This window comes from Giraffa tippelskirchi, chromosome 4 (assembly GCF_054371585.1).
Source record: "Giraffa tippelskirchi isolate mGirTip1 chromosome 4, T2T-mGirTip1v1.2.pri, whole genome shotgun sequence".
NCBI classification, from domain to species: Eukaryota; Metazoa; Chordata; class Mammalia; order Artiodactyla; family Giraffidae; genus Giraffa; species Giraffa tippelskirchi.
Window position 1 is genome coordinate 143,196,741 of NC_137278.1, and position 14,520 is coordinate 143,211,260.

General features: G+C 40.3%; 1 protein-coding gene and 1 long non-coding RNA gene across 3 annotated transcripts in view; one reads left to right on the plus strand and one right to left on the minus strand.

Annotated features, from left to right (window-relative positions):
• Positions 1-14,520, minus strand: part of KCNMB4 (potassium calcium-activated channel subfamily M regulatory beta subunit 4) — a 70,968-nt gene that overhangs the window by 10,679 nt on the left and 45,769 nt on the right. The gene's annotated exons all lie outside the window — the stretch shown is intronic.
• On the plus strand, positions 11,270-12,608 carry LOC145545357 (uncharacterized). Its single transcript, XR_014082021.1, has 2 exons — positions 11,270-11,355; positions 11,921-12,608. It is a non-coding gene; the product is annotated as an uncharacterized LOC145545357 (long non-coding RNA).

Below are 14,520 nucleotides of genomic sequence, written 5' to 3' on the forward strand. Positions count from 1 at the left end.
CCATTTTTGTCCACTTGCGTTCAGCTATGATATTGTGATATGGGCTTTTTTTTTTTGGTTCCTCTGTATCTTCCTTCCAGAATGTGGGCTTTCTCTAGTCGCAACGAGTAGGGAACACTCTCTAGTTGTGGTGCCCAGGTTTCTCATTGTGGTGGCTTCTCCTGTTGCGGAGCATGGGCTTCAGTACTTACGTGCCCGGGCTCTAGAGCACAGGCTCAATAGTTGAGGTGCACAGGCTTCATTGCTTCATGGCATGTGGAAACTTTCCAGACCAGGGATCAAACCCATGTCCCCTGTATTGGCAGGTAGATTCTTATCCACTGTACTACCAGGGAAGTCCTGTGATAGGGGCTTTTAAAAGCTTGAGAGGTATTCTATTGACATCATGGCTTTACTCCAGAGATGGCATCTATTAGGGTGAAAGGTTGATTATAGGTCTATAAATGTCCATCCTTATATTTTCTTAGCTGTTTTCTCCAATTAGGTGAACTTAGAGAAGTAAATGTTTTCTTTATTTTTAATCGGAGGATAATTGCTTTACAATGTTGTGTTAGTTTCTGCCATACATCAACATGAATCAGCCATAGGTACACATGTGTCCCCTCCCTTTTGATCCTCCCTCCCACCTCCCACCCCATCCCACCCTTCTAGGTTGTCTGGAGTAGTAAGGTTTTTTGAAAAAAATATTTATTTATTTGACTGCACGGGGTCTTAGATGTGGCATGAGTGATCATCAGTCTTCACTGCAGCATAATAGGATTTTTAGTTGTGGCATGTGGGATCTAGTTCCTTGACCAGGGATTGAACCTGGGCTCCCTTCATTGGGAGCTTGGAGCCTTAGTCACTGGACCACCAGGGAAGTCCAATAGTAACGTTTAATTGTATACGAGTTGTTCCTCAGCTTGCCTATTCTTCATGGAGGAAATTACATCAAGACCCAAACCTGCATTTTCCAGAAAGAAAAATCTGCACTGAGCCTTGGCAGGATATACAGCAAACTGGCAGGTGTGATATTTTGGAGCAATAAAGGGTTACATTAATTATAAATAGGAAAGATTACACTTTAAGTCCACCTTGATGGAGAGTTCTAAGTAACCTTACAAGTATAGCACCATCTTTCAGTGTATGAACTTGAGTTAGAAAAACCTGGGCTTAAATATGGGCTTTACAACTTGCTAACTACACGGTCTGAAGAAAAATGCTTAATACCTTTGAGTCTTAAGTTTTTCACCAGTAAAATGGGTATAATAATATCTACCATAAAGGGTTCTCCAGAGGAGTAAATGAGATAAGGCATGTGAGGTATGTAGGCAGATAGCTGCCTAATAGTGAGCATTCAACATTCCATAAGAGGTGGTATCATTAATGACTGTCATTACAAATTTGGGGCACACAACTCAGAAAATGATTTTAAAATGTTGGCAGTAACATATCTTCCACAAATATCTTCTTCAGTCTAAGATTCCCAGGCTGAAGTCATAGCAAACTCTTTTAATCAAATTAGAACTCCTTTTGGTCTAGATAACCTCATTTCCCTCAGACTTCTTTGCCCCTTGTTGTCATCATTCCAGTCCTATCCAGTCAGGCTTAAAGGTAGTGGTGCAAAGAAAGATAGAGGAAGACTTGCTTGGAGGTCCAGTGGATAAGACCCTGTGATTCCACTGCAGGGGGCATGGTTTCAATCTCTGGTGGGGGAACGAAAATCCTGCATGCCATACAGTGAGGCCAAAACAATTTTTAAAAAAAGAACGAGAATTCGTTTAACAAGCTAATGATTACAGCTGCCCCCCCAAAAGCTCAGGGGTTAGGGGTACTAATATCCACATAGTAAAAAGTACCTATATAACTTTACAGTTAGCCATTCTATCCCAAGTTGCTCATCCATGATTCAGCCAGCTGCAGATAATATGGTACCACAGTATTTATTGAAATAAAATCCATGTACAAGTGGACCTGTGCAGTTCAGACCTGTGTTGTTCAGGGTCAACTATACTTTCTATTCTGGTATACATATCTTGAATAGAGATACGCAAGGGAAAAAAAATCAGTAACACTAGTTGCTTGATTAGGAACACAAATAGAAGTTATCCCCTAAATTTATCCCAAGCCATCATTTAGCAACATTAAATTATTATAGTGGTTGGGCTTATTTAGCAAACATTTTCCTACTCATTAGGATGATTGTTCCTGCAGATGCAGCCCAGACAAGTAGCTGTCTCAATCCAGCTCTTCTAAAGCAGAGGCCTAGGAAAACCATGGCAATTTCGTGCTCCCAGAGTAAAAAACTTCTTTTAAGTTTTTATTCACACTAGGTAGTAATTATTTTTTATACATCTGTCTGTTTTCCCAGCCTGAGTCTAAGAATCCTGAAGTCATGGGCCCATTAGGGGTAATCCCTGCCTGAGAAAATCTCTCCTGTGTTTTCAAGAAAAAAAGAGGGATTATTGTCAAGACTTGCAAACCAAGAGGATGCCTATTACTTTTTGCCTTTAAAAAGGGCAAATCAATGAATCGATTTTATCCTACATTCAGCTTTGGCATAATTATAAATCCTCTGTTTCTGTTGTGTGTTTTGTTTTTTAAAAAAACTTTTTGTTTTGTTTTGGGGTACCAATTAACAATATTGTGACAGTTTCACGTGAACAGCGAATTATGACTCAGCCATATATATACATGTATCCATTCTCCCCCCAAACTCCCCTCCCATCCAGGCTGCCATATAACCTTGAGCAGAGTTCCATGTGCTATGCAGTAGGTCTTTGTTTAAGTCCTTTGTTTTGTCGCATTTAAAAAATGGAAAAATAATTTAAACTATCTAGATAGTCTCTAAGGCAGAAACCTAAGACTGCATTAAATTTGCATGAAATCCTTTCCTTTTCCACCCACCTCTGTGAGCTGCTCAGGAAGAGTCACCTGTATCCGTGACTGTGACTGCTGGAGAGCATGACTTTCAGCTCTCTGACAGCATCAAAGAAGAGGCTGCTACTGCTGCTGCTAAGTCACTTCAGTCGTGTCCAACTCTGTGCGACCCCATAGACGGCAGCCCACCAGGCTCCCCCGTCCCTGGGATTCTCCAGGCAAGAACACTGGAGTGGGTTGCCATTTCTTTCTCCAATGCATGAAAATGAAAAGTGAAAGTGAAGTCGCTCATTCGTGTCCAACTCAGCAACCCCACAATTTTGTAAAGTGGATGAAGGTTTTGGCCCAGTACTTCCTCGGAGCTTTTCCTAAGAAAAGCTGTTCTTTGGGGTAATTTGGCTTGTGGGCCCCTGAATTACCAGGTAAGCTATTTATTTCACACAGAGCTGTGTTTTCTGGCCAAAGTGCTTAAATTTAAGATTTAAACAGAAATAAACTAGAGAAAGGAAGACATCTACATTCTATTTAAGACAAACTGTTCCCACAGTAGTTCTTACCTGTGTACCCTACTTTGTAGTTCCAATTTTAAAATGAAAATCTAATACCGTTTTTAAAAAATCAGTGTGGGAAAGATGGGTTATTCAATAAATTGTATTGGGACAATACTGATCATTTGGGGAAAAGGCATTGATTCTCCATCTTATTCTTTACCAAAAAAGAAAAGAAAAGCTCCAGATGGAGTGAAAACCATGAATGCTCTAGAAGAACACCTGCATGTTTAAAAATAACGCTGGAATGAGAAAAACAAAAGGTCTTTGTAATTGAGTTTTTTGACGCAAATATGTCCCAAGTATTCTACTGGACTTACTTATACTAAGAAGTTACTAATTGTTTATCAGAAATTAAAATTTAACTGGGTTTCTTGTATTTCAGTTCACTAAATTTAGCAACCCTCATTTTTAAGACATGAAATATGGAAACTATTGAGAAAATATGGATGATCCAATTATAGAAATGTATACATTTTTGTATAGCCAAAAAACTTCACGAAGACCCATAGGTAAAATAAAAACAACTAGCTAATAAAAATAAATCACTTTTTATATGAAAACGATACTCAATTCTTTAATAAAAGAACAGGGTAGTGTCAGTGGCCAAGATGGTGGAGTAGGAAGACCCTGAGCTCACCTTCTCCCAAAAGCATCCAAAATAACAACTATTTACAGAGCAACAATTCATGAGAATAATGTGAAGATGAGCAGAAACAATTTTCCATGGCTAAAAATATAAAGAAGGAACCACATAAGATGGGTGGGAGGAATGGAGCTGATACATAGTCAAAATCCACAAGCTCAGGTAGACAACTCACAAACAGAAAGAGAATCACAGTTGCAGAGACTCTTCCCAAGTAAGAGGTCTGAGCACCACACTGAGCTCCCCAGCTTGGGGGTCCTGCACTGAGACAGCTTCCAGAACATCTGGCAGTGAAGACAGCGGGACTTGACCACAGAAGAGCTGGAGCACTATAGGAAACATAGACTCTGTGCTTAAAGATGCACAAAAAATATCATGCTCTGAGGGCTAGCACAGAGGCAGTGCTTTGAAAGGAGCCTGGAAAAACCCACATGCTGGTCCTGGAGAGCCTCCTGGAGGAGAAAGCAACTGAGACTGCCCCTGGGGACACAGACACTGGTAGGAGCCATTTTGGGGAGCTCATTCTACCACGAGGACATCAGTACTGGTGAGTGCCATTTTGGAGCCTTCCCTAGCCTATTACTGCTAGGGGAGTACGTGCCCACCAGCAGGCCAGGGCAAGCCCTGAGTCCTCCATGGCAGGATGGCTATCTTACAAGGCAGGGTCTGACAGCCAGTTGGGGTGGAGCTAGCCCCACTTACCACTGCATCCACAGTAGTCGGCCCTATCACAGCAGATGGATGTATGTAGCCCAGACTATAGCTCTGGTGGCTAGATAGGCGTGTGCCTCATCAAACCTCATGGACCTCACAGGGATCTCCTAAGACCTCTCTTCCATAGGATAGAATTTCATAGGATCAGAGGATCGAAACTCTTAGGACGTCTCTTACATACTGCCATTTTTCCAAATCAGGAAACAACCCACCTACTTGAAAGTGAAAGTTGTTCAGTTGTTCCGACTCTTTGCAACCCCATGGACTATACAGTCCATGGAATTCTCTAGGCCAGAATACTAGGGTGGGTAGCCTTTCCCTTCTCCAAGGGATCATCCCAACCCAGGTCTCCTGCATTGCAGGTGGGTTCTTTACCAGCTGAGTCGCAATCAGAAAACAACCCACTGACCTAATACATACAAATAAACACAGAGAATGAGGTAAAATGAGGCAACAGAGGAATACGTTCCAAGTGCAGGAATAAGATATAACCTCAGAAAAAGAACTTTTAAAAGTGGCAAAAGCAAGCTACAAATATTTAAAGGTAATGATCATGAGATCAACAAACTCAAGAGAAGGGTGGATGAACAAAGTGAGAGTTTTAACAAAGGATTAGAAAACATGAAGAACCAAACAAAGCTGAAGAATACAATAGCTGAAAGAAAAAATACACTAGAAGGAATCCACAGTAGAGTAGATGATACAGAGGGCTTCCCTGGTAGTTCAGCAGTGAAGAATACACCTGCAGTGCAGGAGACAGAGGTTTGATCCCTGATTTGGAAAGATCTCCTGGAGAAGGAAATGGCAACCCACTCCGGTATTCTTGCCAGGGAAATCCCATGGACAGAGGACCCTGGGGCGTGGGGGCTACAATCCATGCAGTTGCAAAGAGTTGGAAACAACTTAGTGACTAAACAACAACAAAATGATACAGAGGAACAGATCAGTGAGTGACCTGGAAGACAGAGTAGTGAAAAATCACCCAAACTGAACAGAAAAAAGAAAAAAAAAAAAAAAAGATTTTTGAAAATGAGGATAGTTTAAGGGACTTCTGGGACAACATCAAGCAAACTAACATTTGGATTTTAGGAGTCTTAGAAGGAGAAGAAAGAGAGAAATGGGGAAAACTTATTTGAAGAAATATTATCTGAAAATATCCTTAACTATAAAAGGAAACAGACATCCAAGTACAAAAATCACAAAGTCCCAACAAGAGGAATCCAAAGAAGTTCATACTGAGAGACACTGTAATTAAAATGGCTAAAAGACAACTTTCTCACACTGTAAACTCAAGACCTGAAACCTTAGAACTCCTAGAAGGAATCACAGGCAGTACACTCTTTGATATGGATCTTAACAACACTTCTTTTGGATAAGGCTTCTCAGGCAAGGGAAACAAAAGAAAAACTAACAAATGGGACTACACCAAACTAAAAAGCTTTTGCACAACAAAACAAAAGCCTACTGAATGGGAGAAGATATTTGCTAGTGATATATCTGACAAGGGGTTAACATCCAAAATACACAAAGAACTACAACTCAACATTAAAACAAACAAACAAACAAAAAGTCTGATTAAAAAATGGGCAGAGGACTTGAACAGACACTTTTCTAAAGAAAACATGGCCAATAGGCACATGAAAAGATGCTTGACATCACTAATCATCAGGGAAATGCAAACGAAAACCACAATGAGATGTCACCTTGGTAAATCTAAGTAAGTGTTTCCCTGAGTTCTGTGAGCCACTCTAGCAAATCAAGCCTGATGTGGGGGTCATAGAAACCTGATTTGTAGCCAAGTCAGACCCCAGGTATAGTTAAAGCTATGATTTTTCCAGTAGTCATATATGGATGTGAGAGTTGGAGCATAAAGAAGGCTGAAAATGTGGAGCTGGAGAGTCCATTGGACAGCAAGGAGATCAAACTAGTCAATCCCAAAGAAAATCAACCCTGAATATTCATTGGAAGAACTGGAGCTGAAGCTCTAATACTTTGGCCACCTGATGCAAAGAGCCGACTCACTGGAAAAGACCCTGATGCTAGGAAAGATTGAGGGCAAGAGGAGAAGGGGGTGACAGATGATGGGATGGTTGGATGGCATCACTGACTCAATGGACATGAGTTTGAGCAAACTCCAGGAGATAGCGAAGGACAGGTTAGCCTGGAGTGCTGCAGTTCATGGGGTTGACTTAGAGACTGAACAACAACAGAATCCAGCTAGTGCTAGTGGCAAAGAACCTGCCTGTCAACACAGGAGGCTTAACAAATGTGGGTTTGATCCTTGGGTTGGGAAGGTCCCCTGGAAGAAGGGATAGCAACCTACTCCAGTATTTTTGCTTGGAGAATCCCATGAACAGAGGAGCCTGGCGGGCTACGGTCCATAGGGTCGCAAAGAGTTGGTCACGACTAAAGCGACTTAGCATGCACACATAGAAACTGTGGGTAACCTAGTTCAGTTCAGTTCAGTTCAGTCCAGTCGCTCAGTCGTGTCCAACTTTTTACGACCCTATGAACTGCAGCACGCCAGGCTTCCCTGTCCATCACCAACTCCAGGAGTTTACCCAAACTCATGTCCATTGAGTCGGTGATGCCATCTAACCATCTCATCCGGACTGGAAAAGGTCAGTTTTCATTCCAATCCCAAAGAAAGGCAATGTCAAAGAATGCTCAAACTACCTCACGATTGCACTCATCTCACACGCTAGTCAAGTAATGCTCAAAATTCTCCAAGCCAGGCTTCAGCAATACATGAACCGTAAACTTCCAGATGTTCAAGCTGGTTTTAGAAAAGGCAGAGGAACCAGAGATCAAATTGCCAACATCCGCTGGATCATCAAAAAAGCAAGAGAGTTCCAGAAAAACATCTACTTCTGCTTTATTGACTATGCCAAAGCCTTTGACTGTGTGGATCACAATAAACTGTGGAAAATTCTGAAAGAGATGGGAATACCAGACCACCTGACCTGTCTCTTGAGAAACCTGTATGCAGGTCAGGAAGCAAAAGTTAGAACTGGACATGGAACAACAGACTGGTTCCAAATCGGAAAAGGAGTACATCAAAGCTGTATATTGTCACCCTGCTTATTTAACTTATATGCAGAGTACATCACGAGAAACGCTGGGCTGGAAGAAGCACAAGCTGGAATCAAGATTGCTGGGAGAAATATCAATAACCTCAGATATGCAGGTGACACCACCCTTATGGCAGCAAGTGAAGAAGAACTAAAGAGCCTCTTGATGAAAGTGAAAGAGAAGAGTGAAAAAATAAGACCTACTAATAATTGGTATCTGAAGCGGTGTAGAAGCAATCTGGTGCAACTGAGCCCTTAACCTTTGGGCTCTGACTCTATCTCCAAGTATATAGTGTCAGAACTGAATTATTAATAAATTGTAGGACACCAGCTCGTATGGTGGAAAATTGCTTGATGTGGGGAAAAACCCACATACATTTAGTGGTGAGAAGTGAAATTTTTGTGTGAAGAATAAAGGAGACACACAGGAAGGAGACTGAACTGAGATTTTCTATTAAAGCCTCAAACCAAGGCCATACCCAAGTTTCCTAACTTGGAGAAATGAATTCGTCAATCCACAGAACACAACAACACAGAATCAAAATCTTTAGAAACCTGTGGCAATTTAAAAGCTTTAGAATTGAAGAGAGGCTCACAGCCATTCATTGTAAAAGATAATTACACTTAATACTATCTACAGATTACTACCAGTATGTTTCCTATTGCTGCTCTAACAAATTTAGCAGCTTTAAAGAATGCAAATTCATTCTCTTCCATTTCTGCAGGTTAGAAGTTTGAACTCTGATTCACTGTGCTGAAATGGAGGTGTTAGCAGAGCTGTTCCTTCTGAAGGCTCTAGGGAGAATCTGCTTCTTTGCCTTTTCCAGCTTCTAGAGGTTCCCCGCATTCCTTGGCTCCTGGCCCCTTCTCAGCATCATTCCAATCTCTTGCTTCCATTGTCACATCTTACGCTACTCCTCGGATCTTCCATCTCCCTCTTATAAAGACTCTGTCAATTCAGATTTACCCAGATAATGCAAATAAACCTTTCATCTCAAGATCCTTTACTTAACTGCATCTGTGAAGTCCCTTTTACTTATACAAGGTAACATGAAGTAACAAGGTAAGGTACCATAAATCCATGGAGACTAGGATGTGGGCATCTTCACATGTATGTGTGCTAAGTCACTTCAATCGTGCCCAACTCTTTATGACCCCACGGACTGTAACCCGTTAGACCCCTCTGTCCATGGCATTCTCCAGGCAAGAATACTGGAATGGGTTCCTATGTCCTCCTCCAGGGGATCTTCCTGATCCAGGGATGGAACCCACATCTCTTATGTCTCCTGCATGGGCAGGCAGGTTCTTTACCACTAGTGCCACCTGGGAAGCGCTGTGGACATCTTTGGGGGCCATTATTTAGACAATTACATAAGTTTTCTATTCCTTTCCCCAATTAGTCATTAAATCATCAACAGAAGGAACTTTTTAAAAAGGCAAGGGAGTACTTCCCTGGAGGTTCAGTGGTTAAGACTTCAATGCAGGGAGCATGGGTTCGAGTCCTGGTTGGGGAACTAGGATCCCACGTGCCATGTGACACAGTCAAAAAACAAAAATTAAAAACAAGACAAAAAAACTAAAGAATAAATTCTTTTTTAATATCCCAACTTGAATTATAAAAAAATCTACTTTTTTCATTTTTTTCAACATTGCTCTTTTATGACAAAGGCATTTACATACAAAACACACATGACCAAAGATATTACAAAAAACTTCTCTTTCCTTCATCCACACCATTTTCCTGCACTGTTTTCTCCTAGAGTTCCACCACATCCCCCAATACCCGCTGTTCCTAATCACATCATTAATAGAGCTCCAAAAATTTCAGTCCTCCACTTTAATCCTCCCTAAGGAACTGCCTCCTTATTTTTTATAAACTTTATTTTGTCTTAATAATATATTAATATAATACTACATTAACTAATACATTAATAATAATAAAATAATACATCTTTTCTGTTTTCCTTTCAACTTTACACTTTATCAAATGTGTCCAAAGATTCTTGATTCTTCTTTACTCAGTCTTTTATGAAACAATATGTCATGAGTAATTCTCTGTATTAATTTTAACTACAATCCCATGCCACATTATAAATTTGACCCTCTTGAACTTTTTCCCCATTATCTTTCCTTCAAATCTTTTCAAAGCTCTGAATTTTAAAACTGAGGTAGAATTTCCACACAGAGAAATTCAGAGATAATAAGTGCATAAATTTGATCATGTCATGTTAATATTGTTGATTTCTGGTCCTTTACCTCTAGTTTATAAAAACAGTTTCATAATTTCTATCCAACCCATTCTACCATTTAAAAGCATGCATTCTTCCATACAATTATTTTTCTCATATTTAATGATTTAATCTCATATTAAACAAATTTTAATCAGAAATGGGGACGTTGAAGAGTGGACCTTTATGTTCCCAAAGGAAGTCTCTCAGAACCTGTTTTCCATTTCAGCAATGCCTACTCCTGGAGAGAAAGCCTTAGAAATTAGAAATGTTGATTTACGATGCCAATGCTCAAAATGCTCTTTGGCTTTTCAATTCCTTATTTAGAGTAACTAATAGTTTAAAAAAATTTTTTTTTGATGTGGACTATTTTAAAAATCTTTACTGAATTTGTTACAATATAGATTGTTTTATGTTTTGGTTTTTCGGCGCGAGGCATGTGGGATCTTAGTTCCCTGACGAGGGATCAAACCCACACCCCTTGCATTGGAAGGTGAAGTCTTAATCACTGGACTGACAGGGAAACGCCTAGAGTAACTAATTCTTAAACATCAAAAGATGCTTGTTGTGATCTAGCATGCCTGAGCATTCAGTGATACAAACAAGACTTCCTAGCAAGCCAGGGACTGGGAGGAACTAAAAACAATACTGATTAACCAGGACATCTCAATATTCCTCCTGCTGAAAGATAACAGGACTCCTTAGTCACTTCGTGAAGCCAATACCAAAGTAGAAAGAGAAGCTCTCTTTATAGAAAAGGCTGCAAAAAACTATATTGAAAAAAAAAAATCACAGATTTTATTAAGCGCCTTTTTCTCAAAATCTTCAACAACAGGGTAGAGGCTCCCCTTTGAAATGAAATAAAATGATATCCAAAGGCCTACAATTGAGCTAGTGTCTCTCAGGCCATCTGATTTCCTAATTCTGAGATCTTCATATTCAAACTTACTCCATTGTTTCAGGTAAAGGAAACTTGGTTGCATCCAGCATAGTAACTGCACACATAGAAAAGGACTCTTTTGAAAGATCACTTTAACAGCCATACTTTGTATCATTTCTCTAAGCTGAATCATATTCACAGCCCTCCCTCCAGGCAAAGAGGACATGAAAAGTAGCAGGAGATAGAATCACAGATCACACACTTGCAACGTGGGTGTGAGAAACCGTTTCCAGGGAGAAGATGACAAACATTCTGATGCACCCGAGATATGCATATAAGCAGGGATTCCATCGGGTATTTGTAAGGCTGGCAAGAGCTTCAGAATTTGGTTCTCAAGGAAATGAGGCAGGTAAGGAATCTCCCCAAATGTCAGTGTGTCTTCTTACCATCTGAACAATGCTGGGCATATTGTATACAGTTTGAACTGTGGCGTTTAAAGGGAGGTGGAGAAACATTGCCCCCGTAATTTGATATACAATTAAGATGGCAGGGGTTCCTTAACTAGCAAAATTGAAGTAGAGGCAGAGCAGTGAGGGCTCGCTCACCCACCTTCAGTTCGAATGCAAATGCCCCCACAAAGCGTGATCTCAGTATGTCTGCCCAACTCAACAAGCCAGTGGTTCCCACACCTAGAAGAGCGTGACTCTGAGCTAAGCTTGAAATGAAAGCTCGGTAAATGTCAATGGAATAAGAAGGGAGTGAAAATCCAGCAACACAGAGTTTCAGTTAAGCAAATCTGGGGGGATGGGGGGGCTGGGGGGCATGAGGGGATGGGGGGCAGGATCCTAGACTTCATGGGAATTCTTTCAAAGGCCATGTACATTTGTTTGGAATTATAAATACCATCGATGTAGTTGCATAAACAGTCAAGTGTATTTGCTTGTGTTTTTACCAACTGTGCCAATTATTTTCAGATAATTTCCAAGAGAAAGTGATCGTGTATACTACGCTTTTTGTCATCACAAAATTTCTTTTCTTCTCTTCGTGCTTGGTGATTTAAAAATCTATCTCTAGCCTGTCCAACCAACACACGTGCATGTAACTACTGTCACTAGTGGTTCCTGTTCCTTCGACTCATCTGCTCCAGCCCTGCCTGGGCGCATTACCCTTTCTGAGAAGCCTACCAGTGTTGCTGTTCCTATGATGCTGCTTCAGGACTAGCATGCTTGGAAATGCTGCCAGGACCTAATAAAGCCAATACCAGAGGAGCTCAAGCAGGTGAACAGACACACTACTTTTTCCAAACCTTGGGAAAAGATCCTGTAACTCATTTCACAACTTACTCTCAGGAAATCACTATTAGTGTCTGATTAGGTGAAGTCCAATTCCCTGTAATTAGATCCTCAATGAAGAAAAATCAGCCAGTCACCACAATTTCTTTTCCTTTCCACCCCTCTCCCATCAGCCCAGCTTCATTATTTTGGCAGTTTTGAAGAAAGGATCTGAAAAATACATCTTGGGTGGGATAAGAGTGAACTGCATATCTTTCTGATTATTACGAAAGCTCGAAGGAAACAGGGTTACCGCCTATTATAATACTGTCATTCTAGAAGTTTCCCTATTGTTAAAAACCCATTTCATTAAAATGTATTATGCACTAAACAGTTTTTTTTTTATTGAATAATTCACAGAGGATCTATACTTTGCTGCTGCATGTATGAAAACAGAAACAGGCTAGCAATTCTATCAAGGCTAGCAATGAATCCTTCAACCTAACTCCTCAATTATACAGTAAAGAGTACATGAATAATAGCTTTACATTCTGTTTTGTTGCAGTCTGTAAAGCAGTTATTTTTCTTGGTAAAAGTGCACTGAACAGATATTGTAATACTTCAGCCCAGTAAAATTAGCTAAATTAATTGTCAAGCTCTTTTCCTAACTGGTAAATTGCTTATTATATATATATGTTTGGAGGACAAAAGCTTTATAAAGAAGTATGTATAACAATGAAAGTGATGACTTACAGTACAATCATAGAATTTTTTAAACTGAGAAATTAAAAAGACCTTATCAGGCAATCATAAAGTCTATCTTGGATGTGCCCAGTAACTGAACTTTACCTTGGTAGCAGGTGATATTCAAGATTCAAGAAAGTACGCATACATAGCCATCAGATTGTTGGACTGAACATGATAAAGAGTTTGAAAATCACTAAAAATTTTCAGCATGAGTATTCCTAAGGAAATCTGTTTTCTTTTCTTCTGCCACAAGACTAATATTAATGTCCCAGAGAGGGGGCCACCCCTTTTGCTGGGGTCCTGCAGTGATAAAGGCAGGGGTTGAAGCTGCATGGGACCCCAGACAGACAGGTACTGTAAGCAGAAAATAAACTCTCATTGTTATGAGCTACTGAGATTTTCAGGTTGCTATCCCAGCACAATTTAGCCTCAGCTGACTGAATCGCACAGGTACAGGTTGGGGATCCTAAAATTTCACCAAGTAAACTAGCCCTCTCTTAATCTCAAACACAGTTTGCAGGTGCACATCTGAGTATTTTAAATGAATTTCTTGGTACTCTGTTTCCTTCCATTCAGCCATTCAACAACACTTGCGGCACCCACAGTGTGTCCAGCCCCAGGGCAGTACCTGAGTGTTGGTTCTCACGAGTTAGTGGTAAGCCTATGGGCAGAACACTGTCTGCTCCTGTATTCTCACCGACCAATGCCAGGCACATACTCCAAGTGCTCTGTAAATGTTTGTTGTTTGTTTATATTGAGATATATTTCAAAATGCATTTGTACAAATGCAGAGGTGATAAAAGGGAAGGACTTTTGAGCAAACACAAAAGAAGAAGAGGAATATGGAGTACAAGATTCTTGGCAGAGGACCCAGCACACACAAAGGCACAAGCTCCTTGGTCTGCTATTTCAGATTATTTTGCCACCAATGGTACAATTAAAGAATGTTATAATTGCAATGCCACTGGTAAGATTCCATGGAGTCTCTGATGTTATTCGACCTCAGTATGGGCTAGAATCCTGGCTGATGTCAGCAGCTATATAGCCGAATGCATAAGAGCCTGGACTACAGAGGTAGACTGCATAGGTTTGAATTCTGGTTCTGCTACTTGCCAGCTGCGCGATCTGTGCAAACTGCCTAACCTCTCTGTGTTTCATTCCTTTATGCAGAATATGGGAACTATGACAACAATGCCTTATATGGATGCTGTGCAGATTTAATGAGATTCAATGTGTAAAGCATCTAAACTGTTTCTGGAACAGAGTGAGCACTATATGAAGGCGTTGGCTACTATAGGGTAAGGCCAGACAGCCAGATTATCAGGGAAATAGTCACGTCTCTGCCTGTGATTCAGTATTTTCCAGCATTTTTATCAATAACTTGCATAAGGAAATTGAAGTCATTTAGATTTACAATTAGAATAACATTTTTTCAATGGAAGAAACAACAACTGTATTCCAGAATCAAGATTCAAAATAATCATAAAAGAATGGAACAAACAGGAAAACAGCAATTGTATGTATTTATATAGGTATAAAATTCTTGCACTGAAATT